Source organism: Thamnophis sirtalis, unplaced genomic scaffold (assembly GCF_051295495.1).
Source record: "Thamnophis sirtalis isolate CommonGarterSnake01/CBP01778 unplaced genomic scaffold, rThaSir2_p1.2 scaffold_10, whole genome shotgun sequence".
NCBI classification, from domain to species: Eukaryota; Metazoa; Chordata; class Lepidosauria; order Squamata; family Natricidae; genus Thamnophis; species Thamnophis sirtalis.
In genome coordinates this window covers 11,726,173-11,740,635 of record NW_028261390.1, presented here as the reverse complement: position 1 = coordinate 11,740,635, position 14,463 = coordinate 11,726,173, and the positions used below count along the sequence as shown (strand labels likewise).

At 41.3% G+C, this 14,463-nt stretch overlaps 1 protein-coding gene across 3 annotated transcripts in view; it reads right to left on the bottom strand.

The window, feature by feature from the left end:
- The window catches only part of PTPN13 (protein tyrosine phosphatase non-receptor type 13), a 181,211-nt gene that overhangs the window by 116,822 nt on the left and 49,926 nt on the right, over positions 1 to 14,463 (bottom strand). The window lies entirely within an intron of this gene.

The window sequence follows — 14,463 nt, the reverse complement described above, 5'->3', positions numbered from 1 at the left end:
CTTCCTCACAGCAAAAGATGATGGGTTGAAGCCCCCAAAATTAAAGGGGAGAATGAAGATATAGAAGATAAAGATAAGACAATAGATGAATTTATTAATGGAGCAAATGTGGGTGAAAGTGGAAAGAAGGGAATATGGAAAAGGGAATTCAACGAATTGGACCTCTACTCCAGATTCCAGGACACAGAAGAAGAAAAAATAGTAATGATGATGGACTTAAGAAGAGAATTTTTATCAGAAGCAAGATTGATAACCAAAGACAAGCTAATTTTAGTAGCAGCTGGTGGGCAACGTGATTACCTGAGATATCCTTTAAGCAACAACGTGCGGAGAGAAGTCTATAAAAACCTTATAAAGGAGATAAAAAGAAGACTGACCCCACAATTGGCAAGAGAGATAAGATTATTTTGTTACTGGAAAGATACAGGTTGACGATGAAAGTTGATAATAAAAAATTAGTTGATTTTGGTGATTAATAAGTAGGAATTTTGTAACTCTTAGATTGTTTTAGATTGCTATCAAATGTTTATTTGCTAACAATTAATTAACTATAATAACAATAATGAAATGATAATGGATACAGCTTAGTAGTATCCAAGGGATCGCGATGGGTTGGACGCAACTAACAACAACACCAATACCCACTAGGCAACTTCTAATTTCTGCCACGAAGTAAAAACTTTATAAAGACCTCTAAGATCACGTAATTTATCTTGGGGGAGCTGTCAATTTCTCTGCTGTTTTTATGTTCTCTTATAGTATTTAGCAATAGCACTTAGACTTATATATTGCTTTTACAGCCCTCTCTAAGCAGTTTACAGAGTCAGCATATGGCCCCCAACAATCTGGGTCCTCATTTTATCCACCTCAGAAGGATGGAAGGCTGAGTCAACCTTGGTTTTAGGTATGGTATGTCTCTGTGATAATTAATTGTCCACTTCTATATATTGCAAAAGTTGTACTTGCAGCCTGCTTGATAATAACCATGTTCCTGTATCTGAGGAAAAAGGGAATAGCACTTTTACTGCTGACCTTTATATTTTTTCCAAAAACGTTTATAAAAATAACTTTTGTTCCCCCTCTGTTGGAGGTCAGTTAATGCTTTTAAATCAATTAACCTAAATCAGAACACTGATGTGAGTCAATTTGCTGTCTGATGGTGATGGACTGAAAAAGGAAAAAGGAGTATTGCACAACAGGATGCTGATTTAACGGTAAAACCACATCACTTCATGGAGGTGCACAGAAAGGTTCAAACTACTGTTGTGCAACTTAATTTTTTGCTGTCCTAGGGAAGTAGCCTATGTCGAATAGGATGCCAAACTGTAGGAAAGATGGAAAAAAGTATACAAATAAGAGTGGCGTTTTTAAACTGTTATTTTCACCTGAAAGGACTTGCTACACATTTGATATTTCTAACACCACATGAAAGTATAATTTAAAACATTAAAATAAAGGCCAAAGGGAATCAAAGAGTCTCAAATCCCCATATATATTTTGGCAAACTCAGGACTGTCTATATATTTGGCTAGTTTTTATGGCCCAGGCTGTCTTTTCAGGACAGTTCTAATCATCAGAAGACGCATCCATAACAAAATCTAATAAATTAAAACCTACTCCTGAAATCCAATCAGTTTTATACAGGGGCTACCAAAAATAACTTTCCAGCGCCCTCACACATTGAACCCAACCTAATATATAATTTGATTTTTTTTCCATTTTATTTCTATTTAAGGTAAAGGTAAAAGGTTCCCTTTGCACATAGGTGCTAGTTGTTCCCGACTCTAGGGGGGGGCGGTGCTCAGCTCCGTTTCAAAGCCAAAGAGCCAGCACTGTCCAAAGACGTCTCCGTGGTCGTGTGGCCGGCATGACTAAACGCCGAAGCTGCACGAAAGGCTTCCCACCTTCCCACCAAAGGTGGTTCCTATTTTTCTACTTGCATTTTTAATATGCTTTCAAACCTCTAGGTTGGCAGAAGCTGGGACAAGTCACGGGAGCTCAGTTGGGGTTGTAAGTCAAGGAATACTTGTACCAACAACATGCTTCCAAATTTCAAATGGGCCCACTACAGTAAAGTCTATACCTGCTTGATTCAATTATTGTCAACACACACTCACTCACACACACATACACTCACACATAAATACTAACAAAGTCCCTTTGTTGTCTCAAACAAGCAAAGATGGAAAGGTTATAGAATTCAAGGCCTTTGGGATGATATTTTGTAAAACGGGCATCTAAGTAAATCCACAAAGTATGTTAACGTGATTCTGTTTTCCACTGTAAACATCTCTTCAAATTTGAGGATGGTTTGGACCCAAGTCAACTCAGCAAGTGTGGAGATGATTGTGAAGCAACAAAGGGAGGCCACAAAATAAGCTAAACTCTTCTGTATTCTGCCCCTCCGTAAGCATATATCAAAACTGTGTTGGCCTTGAGCTTGTTTGGAGGTTCTAGCAGGGGAGCGCAGCTATCGTATACCCTTGACCGAAGATCGGTACACTCCTTCTATCTGGGATGGTCGTCCTCTTCCACTGAGCGCGCAGCTTCGGGAGGGACGCACATGGAGCGGTGAGGGAGGAAGGGGACACCCGCCTAGGCAGCCAGATCAGCCGAATCAACCCTGGCGATCAATGGGGTGACAGATGTCGCAGCCATATCGCCCTCACATCCACGTCAAATGAAAACGGATATATGATGATGGTGATATGTATGAATATTTGAGTTAAAATGCTCGAGTTAACATGAATTATGTTTGTTGACTGTGGAAGAGATGCACGAAAGTCTATTTGTAACCAACTGATATACTTTCTATAGCATGTAAAGAAAGATGTTGTATTTGTTTTAAATTAAAAATTAAAAAAAACTTTTTAATAAAAAAAAAACTGTGTTGGCCTGATGAGAGGAGAGGTGATATAAATAGTAAATAATTTTTAGTTAACTACAATAAATACAAGGAAATGTTAATGGATAATGTTTAATGATATATACAGGTGTGTTGTACCAGTAAAAGCAAATTGGACATAAGCTTTAATTTGTGAGTTTTTTGGGGGGGAAACGGGAGGGAATGCTTAGATATCCTACTAACTGACTTTGTTTTAGAATATGTTATAAAGGTGTAAAGTCATTGGAGGTTTATTGAGATTGCGAATGCATGCCAGTAGGTGGCTGTGTCTTTAAATACAAATCATTTTAGATAAAAGCACATTTAAATAACTGTAACCAAACGAGAACTGTGGTACAGTGATAGTAAAATACATAAATTTTAAAATGTACAATTCAATTTGAATTGAAGTATATGTAATGATTGTGCAAGAAACGCACGAAATGTATTTGTTACCAATCAACACGCTTACTACAAGATGTAACAAAGGATGATTCTTTTTTTTGTGTTTTTGTTTAATTAAAACAATAAAACTTTTTAAAAAAAAAAACCTGTGCTGAAAAATGGCATCCTAGCCCTTTGATCAGATCTAGGCCACTCATCTAAAAAGAAAAGGGTATAGAAAACCAGTGTCTGCAAGACATACTGGAGGAAAACATTTTAAAGGTTACGAAAAACTGCATACAGACATGGATTATTATTATTTTTTAAATACACCTGGCAGAAACAACAAAGACGACAAAAGCTTTTGGGGATTCAGAGATCCAGCAGTTGCACTGTGAGGTTTCTTCTCTTTGCCAAACTAAAATCAGCCAAATAAACACAACCGAGTGCCAAGTTTCTTGAGAAACAACTACAAAGAATCTTAATAGGAAAAATGTGAAAGACAAGGCGGGGGAAGTAGCATGAAAACCAACTCTTTCATAATTCACTCATACGGAGTCTGAGACAGGAGACTTGCATGAAATCAAGGCATAATCAGCGAAGTGAACATTGCATAACTCTCGTATATAGAAAGTTATCATAAAGGTAAAGGTTCCCCTCGCACATATGTGCTAGTCGTTCCCGGCTCTAGGGGGCGGTGCTCGTCTCCATTTCAAAGCCGTAGAGCCAGCCGAAGACGCCTCCGGGGTCGTGTGGCCAGCATGACTAAACGTCGAAGGCGCACGGAACGCTGTTACCTTCCCACCAAAGGTGGTCCCTATTTTTCTACTTGCATTTTTGCATGCTTCCGAACTGCTAGGTTGGCAGAAGCTGGGACAAGTAACGGGAGCTCGCTCCGTTATGCGGAGTTACCATATAAAAAAGTTACCATATAAGAGAACAAACTTGGATAAAGCCTTCTGTGGGCATCATCGGTGTCCCTTCGATATGGCGAAGCACTTAAAAACACCTATTTCTTACTCATTTGTATGAAGGGTGCTTACCACTGACTTTTTTCAAGTTCTCAGAAATCTCTACAGGCTACACAAAATGAGTCTTGGACAATATAAGTATCCCAGAAACTTCCTTGCTTTAGCGTGTGTGTGTGTGTGTGTGTGTGTTTCTGTGTGTCTGTGTGTGTGAGAGAGGGGGGAGGGAGGGAGGGAGCACACAAGGGATCTTCTCCAATTTTTAACTTAACTAAATAAATAAAAACGGTCTTCAGTAGGTTATGTTCCAACTACAATCTCCCATCAGCAAATCCATTCTGGCCTAATATATTAATAAGCAATCTCAAGCAAAGGAATGATTTGCAAGTTGCCATAACCATAGTTTATGTTCCTGGCCCTGCATTGGTCTTTTCTTGCCAGATTCTCGTCTCCTCCTCCATTTCCTGTTCCCCCCCCCAAAAGAAATCTCTCTTCAAAGAACCACCCACGGTTCCTTTTCCCTATTACAGTTACAGACAAGACGGTACTTTTTAACTCAGCTAATGAAGCTTGGGACGTTTCTTTTGTAATATGTCTGAAAAGCCATCTGCTTTTTTCTTTTCTTTTTTTCTACCTTGCCTCACCACACCCTCAGAAGTGTCTGGGGTCAAGCCGAATGACTTCGCCGTTTGAATCCTCCCAATCCTAAAAATAAAAATAAAAAAACCCAACCCTCCTGCCTCCAGGAAGAGACTCCCACTCTCTCAGAAAGATCTCATCTTGAAGAGGGAGAAGTCACAATTCCTTTTCTCTCTCCCCTCCTCTAATGTTGATCAATGTTCAAGCCTTTCCAAAAAGAAAAAAAAAGTTCTGTATCATTTTTTGGCAAATTGATGACCTGTATCCAGAGCTGTGCCACCTGGTCAAAAGAACATAAGTGTGGAGTGGCAGAAAGCAAAACTGGCAGCGTGGCTTCTATTGGTTTTTTTTTTTTTAAATAGTCTCTTATAAAAGCAATACGCTGCTATTCTGAATTGCTATTCTGCCGGGGAAAAAACTCCTCTTGAGGAGGAGAGGAAGAGGAGGAGAGGAAGAGGAGGAGGAAGAAGAAGAAGAGGAGGAAGAGGAAGAGGAAGAGGAGGAGGATGAGAAGAGGAAGAGGAGAAGAGGAAGAGGAGGAGCAGGAAGAAGAAGAGGAGGAGAGGAAGAGGAGGAAGAGAAGAGGAAGAGGAGGAGAGGAAGAGGAGGAGAGGAAGAGGAGGAGGAAGAGAAGAGGAAGAGGAGGAGAGGAAGAGGAGGAGGAGGAAGAAGAGGAGGAGGAGGAGGAAGAGGAGGAGAGGAAGAAAAGGAGGAAGAAGAAGAAGAGGAGGAGGAAGAGGAGGGGAAGAAGAAGGAGGAGGAGGAGGAGGAGGAGGAGGAGGAGGAGGAGGAGGATTATGTTTACTATTGAAATGACTTGATAGTGCAATTAATAATGATGAGAAAGGTTGTGGCATTTATAAATAAATTCATTTACTGTAGCTTAAGTACATACAGTATTTATCCTGGAGAAAATTGCCTGGGTACTAAAAATTGACACCAATTTGACACCAATTTGAAGGCACATAATCAAAACACACACACAGAGAGAGAGAGTTCATCAGATCATTAGACTACAATCCTTAGCTGTTCTCTCTATTAACGGAGGCTGAGTAGGTGGGGAGGTGGAAAAAAAAAACTGTAGTTGCAACAAATATCTAATTGGGTAACAGGTTTCCTAGCAGAAAACCTCAAAATAGCCCCTACCCATTGGATATGCTGGATTTGTTGCTTTATTGTTCTATGCCTATTGTACAGGAATCTCCTCAGATTGGCAACTTTTGCCTGAGGAACACTTAATATGGTTCAAAGGCATTGGAGTGGGGTGTCAACCTTCTTATATTTATGATTCTAGACTAATTTTCCACTTGAGCCCTCTGAGACAGTATTCTCCAATAGTTTTCATCATATATTTTCATACATTCATGTCTTTCTTTCCCCCCTTCATATCTACCGTATTTTTCGCACCTTTTTCCCTCAAAAAAGTGGCTGAAAATCTGGGTGCCTCTTATTCACTGAATACAGCATTTTTTGCCTCCCGAACCCCTGCCCCCTTCACCAAAATGGCCGTGCATAGCTTTTAGGAGGCTTTCAGACTGCTTCTAGGCGCAGGGGAGGGCAGAAATGAGTGAAAAACGGGCCGTTTTTTGCTCATTTTTGCTCCCCCCCCGGAGAATTCTACAAGCCCCTTAAAGGCTACTCATGCCCTTTTGGGGGGGGGGGGAAATGGGCCCATTTTCATGAAAAACGGACCATTTTGGGGAGGTTTGTGAAGTGCAAAACCTTTTTTTTAATTTGCCTTTTCAAAACCTTGGTGCGTCTTATACTCTGGTGCATCTTATACTCCGAAAAATACGGTATCTTTACATATCTATTCATCAGAAATACTGATAGAACCCAGATTGCTAACTTTATGGCTTATAGAAATAAAACTTTAATTTGGCTTGCTTGACTGAAAAGTTTTCAATAAGTTTGGTTTAATTTAACTATTTTCTCAATGTATTTTTAATCGAGAGAATTGCTAATACAATTTATATACCAAAATAATGCCACTATTGTTAGCTTCCTTATGGCCAAGGGTAATTCACCATCTGCCCAGTGCTAAAGCTAATTGTGTCTTCATACACATTTAAATATGCTAGATTGTTTACTGAGGTTGGACTCGTCCCAAAGAAATAAACTCTGAAACAATCCAAACTAGATCATTTGAACTAAAAAACCAAACCTGAATAAAACTTGACCAACTCAATTTTATTATTCTTTCTCACTCCTTAATTAGGACTTGGTTGCCCAGATCTCTCTGTTCTACTAGATGTGTAAGTCAGGGGTGAAATTCACTTACCTTTGATACCTATTCAGTAGCAATGTTAGTGCACGCACATGCAAAGAGTGTCAAAAATGGACGTGATGACGTCCGGGCGGGTGGGCGGAGCCTGCTACTGAGCGCCTGCAAAGGTAAGCGAACAGCAATGGGGGGGGGATCTGTTGTGCCACGCGATTTACATTAGCTATAAAGCAGGAAATTCTGCTTTCTAGCTACTATAAATCGTGTTTCACAGCTGATAGTTAGAAAAATTGGTTCACCCGAAATGGTTAATTTTTTTTTTTACTACCGGTTTGGGCGAACCAGTAGCATTTTTACTATCGGTTCGGGCGAATTGGTCCGAACTGGTAGCATTTCACCCCTGGTGTAAATGTATAGGGCAGAATCTTCTCTTTCATTAGACGGGGGTGGGGTGGGGTGGCGTAGTACCTTTTATCTAATTGACAAAAGTTCAACTGTAATGATTACGCACTGATTCGCTATCATTCAAAAAGTCACCAAAATATACAGTTTGTGATATGCAATATAATTTGACTGTCTTGTTCATACCAACAATTATATACTTGCATAATGAACAGAGGAAGATTTTGGATTCCTAAAAGATCTGTTGATGGTTACTAGTGGCTGACATAAGATTATTTTTACCTCCTATGTAACATTATAAATAGATTATTGTATTAATGCTACTTAATCAAGCATCTTCTGTAATCTTTCCAGCACTATCAGAGGTGGGTTCCTACCGGTTTGGCCCAGTCCGGCCGAGTAGGTAGTAACTTGGCCGCCCACGGACCTGAACCGGTTTTATTGTCGGCGGCGCCATCTTGAATTTTGGTTCTGCACATGGGCAGAACAATCTCCATTGCAGAAATGTAATTTTTTCCCCTTTTCTAATGACTATTTTAGGTGTCCACTGCGCAAACTTTTTTGCGCACCGAACCGGCAGTAATGCCAGTAGCAACTCACCCCTGAGCACTATTAATTCCTGAACACTGCACTCACTGCATGTTCTTATGAACATATTAATTATTATGCCTTTACTCTAACTTTATTTAGGATTTCTGCTGATCTTCTTTCCAAAGAACTGATCAGATCCACACTTACTTAGCTCCATGTAGCAAGCAACATGCAGATGAGGCACTATATTTACTTTGCAAGGCCTTTTCTATGGAGATTATCAATCATCCAGGACATAGTTGTCCCAAAGATGCTTTTTCCAAAAGGTAACTGGACTTTCTTGGTTTTTTTCCTTGAAAATGTTTCGCCCCGCATCCAAGGAGCTTCTTCGGTTCATAACGTTTTGCTTCTCATCCAAGTTCATAACTGAAGAAGCTGCTTGGATGAGAAGTGAAATGTTTTCAAAGGAAAACAAACCCAAGAAAATCCAGTTACCATTTGAAAAAAAAAAGGTTTACAAAGCATTGCTTACCCCAGAATACATTCTCATGAGATCCATGAGGCTTACTTTCAAACGAAGAGTTATGGCAGCATTCTCCAATCTGATTGATGCTTCTAGACGTGCTATATCAAACTCCATTAACTCCAGCCAGGATTATGTTTGAATAAAGGGGGCTGAAATTCAGCACCCATGAAGCACCAGATTGGGTTAGGACAGGGGTTTCAAACCCAAGGCCCATGGGCCGCATCCAGCCCATGGGATGCTTAGATCTGGCCCATAGGGCCGCCATGGAAACAGCAAAGGACCAGCCTGTGGTGCCTCTGCCAGTGAAAACGGAGCTTGGCAGAGCTCTGTGCGGCCCTCCTGAGCTCCGTTTTCATGGGCAGGGAATTGCAGGAGGCTGTCACAGCCGAAAACAGAGCTCAGGAGCCCATTTTCACTGGCAGAACGCTCAGGCCACCACAGGTGCCCCTGAGGATGTCAAGCTGGCCATGCCCACCCCAGCCTCCCAGAGGTCAAACCCAACCCTGATGCGGCCCTCAATGAAATCAAGTTGGATACCCCTGGGTTAGATGATTGTTACCTTAGGCTTAACTGTCTCAGTTTAATTGGGTTTTCTTGTTCACTATGAATAAAGGACTGTGACTGAGGCTTGATACCCATCTGATCTTGCAAAAGACCTTACAAACTTTAGAGACTGATACCATTTTGCAAAGTAACCAGCTTCAACATGTTTTACTTATCCACTTTAGAAATGATTAAAAATTCCATGAAAAGGGAAGGCCAGTCTTCTACATATACAGAAACTCATTACATGCAAAAGACCTGGAAAGACCTGTTGCTTGTGACCTCAGATGGTGGAAGAATGCAAGATTCAGCTTGCAACTCCATGTAGCACAAAGAGTAAAAGATGAAGTCTACATGCTTTGAATGACAAGTGCTAAAGCAGCGACTTACAAATGGAACACGAAGATTGGCCTAGGAAAGGCATTTCAGATCAACCCAACTGCATCGCTTAATGGTGGAAGCTCCCCTCCCAGTTATGGTCATAAATCAAGGATTATCTGTATTTTGATAGAACCTTGAAAGCCTGTCAAGAGGCCTTCTGTTCCTTGTTAGGCCCAACAGAAACATGTCAGGGACAGATTGAGTTCCTTTCTCACACTTTTTACTTTTTCACAACTGCCATTCCCTCTCCTTTAACATTGCACAGCTCGCTTCCCACTTCCCAAGACCAGATGTACAGTCTTTCGTAACATCACATGGATGTAAAGAGGAGTGGGGTTTTGACTACCCAGTTGAGCCCGCCATTTTGAAGTCGCCAACTGTCCCTAAAGGCGCCCTTATAATTAATAATAGCAATAGCACTTAGACTTATATTCCGTTTCACAGTGCTTCACACACCTCTCTAAGAAGTTTACAGAGTCAACCTAATGCCTCCAACAATCTAGGTCCTCATTTTACCCGCCTCGGAAGGATGGAAGGCTGAGTCACCCTTGAGCCGGTGAGAATTGAACTGCAATTGCTGGCAGCCGGCAGTCAGCAGAAGTAGCCTGCAATACTGCATTCTAACCACCGCGCCACCAAAAATAATTCTTTACGAACTAATGATGCCTGTCCACAGGTTAAGGCAGATTGCCCAATCTCCAAATATACTAAAGAATTAAAACTGACTGGATGTTTATCACAGTTGAGAATTTCTAGCCATTTCCAACCCTTATGAGAACTGGAATTCTTCATCATAATTGGAAAACACCTGGCTGAAAAAGGTGATTTAAGATCTCATTCCAAACAGCTACCAAGAAATCTCATTTATAGGTGAAAGAATAGAAGCTGAATGGCCAAAATACCTTAAGAGGTTCATGGCTGAGCAGCAACCAGGATGAAAAAAAAAAATCAATGCCTGAGACACTTTCTCATTTAAAAAGAATTATAGGCCTACTTTTATTATTTCTAAAACGCACAACTGATTTTGCTTCACTCAATCATGCATGAAAACTGTTTTCCTGTTAACAGCAAAAGACTCGAAACTTCTAGTTTCATCTCAGTGAAAAAGAGACAAATCAATCTAATTTGACATAAACCATCAATACTGGGCAAGAAGCCACATCTATAATTATGAACATCAAATATGTCAAAATCTCAGTTTTGTGAGGTGTTGCCTGAGAACTACAGCAAAAGCCAGGGCTGGCTTTATTCTTATCTCTTGGATCTTTGAAGAGAGTAATAAGCAACTGTTTTATTAACTCAAGAGCAGGTCTCAGAAACTTGTGAAGAAGTTGGCTCATACTCTTATTTGCTACAAATAATGACGTCTGATAGAAATTTCCAGGTATAAATGCCCAAACCATGATGAAAAGAACCTCTCTGAGAGTCATTTTGAAGTTTTAAGGAAAGATTTGTAGTATATACTGTGAATTTACTCATCTACACTACATATTAAATCTTGGCATATCTACTGAAGAGGCATTCCTGTCAATCTAATACTGCTTTGCATACTGAAAATTCTGGACTTAGGACAGTGGTGAAATTCATTTTTTTTACTACGGGTTCTGTGGGCGTGGCTTGTTGGGCATGATGACAATTGGTGGACATGGCTTCGTGGGCGTGGCAGGGGAAATGATACTGCAAAATCTCCATTCCCACCCCACTCCCGGGGAAGGATACTGCAAAATCTCCATTCGCACTCTGGGGTCAGCCAGAGGTGGCATTTGCCAGTTCTCCGAACTACTCAAAATTTCCACTACCGGTTCTCCAGAACCTGTCAAAACCTGCTGGATTTCACCTCTGACTTAGGAAGCTTGAGCCAAAGCTTGAGCCAAAATCAAATCAAAATTGCATGAAGTTCTCCTAGAGAAAGATAGCTTTAATGTGCACTTGGCTATTTATTTATTTAGTCTATTTACTGGATATAGCCAGCCTTTTGATTTCCAATTCAGGATGGCATACGGTTAAAACAGAAATAACATTATTTAAAAAATACCTTATTCAAATATACTGTATATTAAGGCATAAAACAATTATATTAGAGGCAATTCAGCAATCAAAACAACCCACAAAACAATCCAATCGGATGGTGATTCAATTAAAAACGTATAATGTTAATAATGCCTTGGTAAGGCCACACTTGGAATACTGCATCCAGTTTTGGTTGCCACAATGTAAAAGATGTTGAGACTCTATAAAGAGTGCAGAGAAGAGCAACAAAGCTGATTAGGGGATTTGAGGCTAAAACATATGAAGAATGGTTGCAGGAACTGGGTATGTCTAGTTTAATGAAAAGAAGGACTAGGGGAGACATGATAGCAGTGTTCCAGTATCTCAGGGGCTGCCACAAACAAGAGGGGTCATGCTATTCTCCAAAGCACCTGAGGGCAGGACAAGAAGCAATGGGTGGAAACTAATCAAGGAGAGAAGCAACCTAGAAATAAGAATAAATTTCCTGACAGTTAGAACAATTAATCGGTGGAACAACTTGCCTCCAGAAGTTGTGAATGCTCCAACATTGGCAGTTTTTAAGAAAATGTTGGATAACAATAGCAATAGCAGTTAGACTTATATACCGCTTCATAGGGCTTTCAGCCCTCTCTAAGCGGTTTATAGAGTCAGCATATTGCCCCCAACAACAATCCGGGTCCTCATTTTACCCACCTCGGAAGGATGGAAGGCTGAGTCAACCCTGAGCCAGTGAGATTTGAACAGCCAAACTGCAGAACTGCAGTCAGCTGAAGTAGCCTGCAGTGCTGCATTTACCCACTGCGCCACCTTCGCATTCACAAAAATCATTCACAAAAATTGACCCAGTGCCTGGGAAAAAAACAGGCGTTCAGGGTTTTATGAAAGGCAAGCAAAGTCTGAATTTAACAGGGATGGCACCTCACCAACTGCTTAAAATGACATGGCTTAATTGAGAGGATTTGGAGGATGTTATCCCTGCTGGATCTTATCAGAGGGGGAATTTCTGAAGAAATATCAGGTAACAGAACCATTCCCCCTTTCCCTACTCCCCCGCCCCCGCCAGGCCGGAAAGGTTGGGGACCCCCGTGTTGTACAGTATTATTACTCTACCTCTCCTCTCTACAACCTAGAGAAATATTTCTAAATATTTCTTTCTTTTCAAAGCAGGTACAGTAGCTGGCACAATGCCAACTTTTAATAGAGAAATTAGCATAAAATTAACCAAAAAATGAGGAATAAAACGTTCAACTAGGAATTAATTTTGTATGCTCAGTACACAAAGCAAAATACATGTTTGTTATGTACACTGAGAGCTTATGCACCGGAGACAAATTCCTAGTGTATCCAATTACACTTGGCCATTACTACTGCAATGCGCTCTACATGGGGCAGCCCTTGAAGAGTATTCGGAGACTTCAACTCGTCCAGAACGCAGCCGCGCGAGCGATTGTGGGTGCACCTCGGTACACCCACGTTACTCCTATCCTCCGCGAGCTGCACTGGTTACCGATCAGTCTCCGGATACGCTTCAAGGTGCTAGTCGTAACTTATAAAGCCCTTCATGGTATTGGATCTGGGTACTTGAGAGACCGCCTGCTGCCAATTACCTCCCACAGACCCATTAGATCTCACAGGGTTGGCCTCCTCCGGGTGCCATCTACGAGCCAATGCCACCTGGCTATTACCTGGGGGAGGGCCTTCTCTGTGGCAGCTCCGGCCCTCTGGAATGAACTCCCCGCAGGGACTCAGACCCTCACCTCTCTCCAGGCCTTCCGAAAAGCCGTTAAAACCTGGCTTTGCCGGCAGGCCTGGGGGTGATGAGTTCCCTCCCCTCTCGACATGTATGGTTGTGCGACTGTTGTCTACTTTTATTATTTGTATTTTGTCTTTTTATGTTTCCCCTTTTTTCCCCCTTGAATTGTTCGCCGCCCTGAGTCCTCCCGGGGAAGGGCGGCATACAAATAATAAAATACAAATACAAAATAATGAATTCTATTCTATTCTGTTCTGTTATTTGTTCACAGTTGTGTTTATATGCATAAGGAACAGATTCCTCGATGTTTCACCTCTACATTCAGACAGACGATGATAAAGGTTTGGGGTTTTCAGTTTTGGGCAGGTGGGAAAGACAGAAAGGAGAGTTTGACCGCTGAGACTTCAGTTTACATTACAAAGTTTAAATAAAGAAGGTGTGGTTGCCTCAGGCTTGGCTTCTTGAAACAGTTCCAAAACATGTCATCAGTGTGTCAGATTTCCAAAGGCTTTAGATGGGAATGCACAACCTCATTTCCCCCCCCCCCGCAATGCACCTTTTTAAAATGCTGAAACTAAAAGCTACTACCAGTAGTTCATCCTTTGACCTCCATGTTATCCCTAATATATTCAGATCTTCAAACAGTGGTAGGTTAAATGAACCTATCTCCTAAATGATTATCCAAACATCTCTCTTAAACATTACCTATTTAATTAAGCGACCATGTGTGGTAGGAATCAATGAAGGTAAAGCCAAAACAAGGTCTCAGATAATCAGAAAGAATGGTATCAACATGGTTCAGAGGAATGTGTTCTATTCCAAATCCTGGTTAATACAGAGTGTTGTGGCCCACCAGTGGAGCTGGCAACAGAGTCAGATACTGAGGACTTTGAGGAGGAACATGGGCCAGTCCTGAAGGCTGCGGAAGACTCAGATGAGGGTTCTGAATCGGAGGCAGCGACGGGACCAAGGCTGTCTGGCAGTGATCAGGTGACTATGGAGCTAGACAGCAGTGAGGCAGAGGAACAGCTGGAGCCTGCACAGAGCTGACAGAAGGAAAGAACAACTCAGAAATCAGGATTGACTTGGGAGTAAAGCCATAGGTGGACGGTGAATGGCCCCTCCCAGAGGAAATAAAAGAGGAGCGAAAGGGGAGTGGACTTTTGCAAGAAACAATTTGTTCGGTCATTAGATTTGTTTCAGGAGTGTGAAGATCTG